The 2,319-nt window shown below is 37.8% G+C and overlaps 1 non-coding gene across 1 annotated transcript; it reads right to left on the minus strand.

Annotated features, from left to right (window-relative positions):
- Positions 1-318: 318 nt before the first annotated feature.
- On the minus strand, positions 319-425 carry LOC131254598 (small nucleolar RNA R71). Its single transcript, XR_009175717.1, has one exon. It is a non-coding gene; the product is annotated as a small nucleolar RNA R71 (small nucleolar RNA).
- Between the last annotated feature and the right edge of the window lie 1,894 nt (positions 426-2,319).

A 2,319-nucleotide genomic window follows, 5' to 3' on the forward strand; every position in this document is an offset into this window, starting at 1 on the left:
ATTTACAACCGGCAGGGGTAAGCACACCTTCCTTTATGGTTTTTCTAGAAAATACAAGAAACATGGATATCAAGCCAGGAGTGATCTGTTCACAAAGCCAAGTGTAAGGTCAAGATGTAGTAATAATTTGATGAGATTATAACCACTTTATATTTTCCTAACGTGTTTGAGGATACGGTCAGGATGAAACTCTTTCCCTTCTCCTTGAAAGAGAAATCTAAGATGCGGTTACACTCACTATGTCCATGGTCTATTGGTAGATGGAACGACATAACAAGGGGGTTGATGAAGAAAATTTTCCCATATAATAAAATGAACACCCTTAGAAAGTCAATCATGAACTTTGTCCAAAAGGAAGATGAAACATTCATCCAATATTAGGAGTGATTCAAGGATCTTGTCAGTTCATGCCCACAACACGGTTTTGAAATGTGGCACATTACAAGTTTTTTCTATGATGGACTGACATCTTCCATGCACCAAATGGTTAAGACAATGTGCAATGGGGAATTCATGAACAAAGATGTTAATGATGTGTGAGATTAAACTTGCTGAAAACACACAATCATGAGACATCTCCCTAAGACCAAACACCACATCTAAGCCTACATAACCAAAGGAGAGGGGTGGAATCTACTTGTTGAAAGTGGAAGACGATATAAATGCTAAAGTGCTAATCTCATAAGGAAACTCGAGGCCATGGAACTTAAGAAGGATAAGACTAAGGAAACTGTTTGCTGTATTTGTGCTTGCAATGTTCATACAACTGAAAATTGTCCAATAATACCTACTTTTCAAGAAGTTCTAAACAAGCAATCGAATGTTGTAAACAACTAACAGAGGCCTTTTAAAGGAACCTCCTCAAATACATACAATTCTAGCTAGAGAAATCATCCAAATTTCAGTTGGAGGAATGGACAAACTGCCACTCCTTAAGGGATCCTTAACCAATTCTTGGATCAAAGGAAACTTCAAGAGGACCTGGTTCTAAAACATATTCAAAATCAAGAGTCTTTTAACCATGGTATGCTAAAGCCTTTCAAGACCTTACAAAGGCCATGTAAGGACTTGAGACAAAAAATACAATTGGGGGGAAAGGGATGCTTTCAGCTCAACCTCTCCCCAACCCAAAGCCATAATGTGAAATTAGGGACCCAAGCTCTTCACACCAGATGAAGCAAGCAAAGTCTATCACCACTCTTAGGAGTGGGAAAACAATTGACAAATCTATTCCAGCAAGGGCTGAAAAGCCTAAGGACCCAGAAGTAGATGAAACTAATAGACCTAGGAATGCTCCAAATGAGTTAGAACCGGAACTTTAAATTAAACCAGTTGCTCCATTCACCTAACGATTGATTGCACCAAAACATCTCTCTAACTCTCAGGACATTTTAAAGGTGCTTAAACAAGTGAAGGTCAATATTCCTCTACTGGATGTCGTTAAACAAATACTTTCATACGTCAAATTTTTGAAAGATTTATGTATAACCAAAAGATGGTAAAACATTCAAAAGAAAATCTTTTTGACAGAAAAAGTGAGTGTCATCCTAAAATAAGATGTGCGACAAAAATACAAAGATTCCGGTAGCCTAACCATCGCTTGTGTAATTGGGAACTACCGGATTGAGCACACACTTCTTGACTTAAGAGTGAATGTAAACCTGATTCCTTACTCGGTCTACGAACAACCGGGTCTGGGTAAATTAAAACCTACCCAGACCACATTACAACTTGTCGATCATTCAGTTCATGTGCCGAGAGGGATAATTGAGGATGTGTTGGTCCAGGTTGACAAATTCTACTATCTAGTAGATTTTATCATCCTAGATACTCAACCCATCATGGATATGAGCACTTAAATCCCTATCATTCTTGGTCTCTCATTCCTTGCCACATTAAATGCAATCATTAATTGTAGGAATGGAGTCATAAATTTATCTTTTGGAAATATGACATTGGACCTCAATATCTTTTTTAATATGAGCAAACAGGCAAAGGATTATGATAATACCCATGACATTAACATTATCAATTCTTTCGTGGAAGATAAAAATCTTTTGACTCTATTCTTTGACCCTCTAGAGACGTGCTTGGCCCACTCTTATGATTTAGATGATGATACGATTAAGGAAATGGGTACCATGCTTGATACTATGACAGTGCTTGAAGTTAACTAGTGGAGGCCATAATTTGAAGAATTACCCTAAACTAATGTAGTGTCTCTACCGCCTAACCTCAAAGCACCGAAGCTTGACCTAAAACCTCTATCTTCTGATTTGAAATATGTCTATTTAGGTTAAGATGAGACATACCCGGTGG

Source organism: Magnolia sinica, chromosome 8 (assembly GCF_029962835.1).
Source record: "Magnolia sinica isolate HGM2019 chromosome 8, MsV1, whole genome shotgun sequence".
Taxonomy (NCBI): Eukaryota; Viridiplantae; Streptophyta; class Magnoliopsida; order Magnoliales; family Magnoliaceae; genus Magnolia; species Magnolia sinica.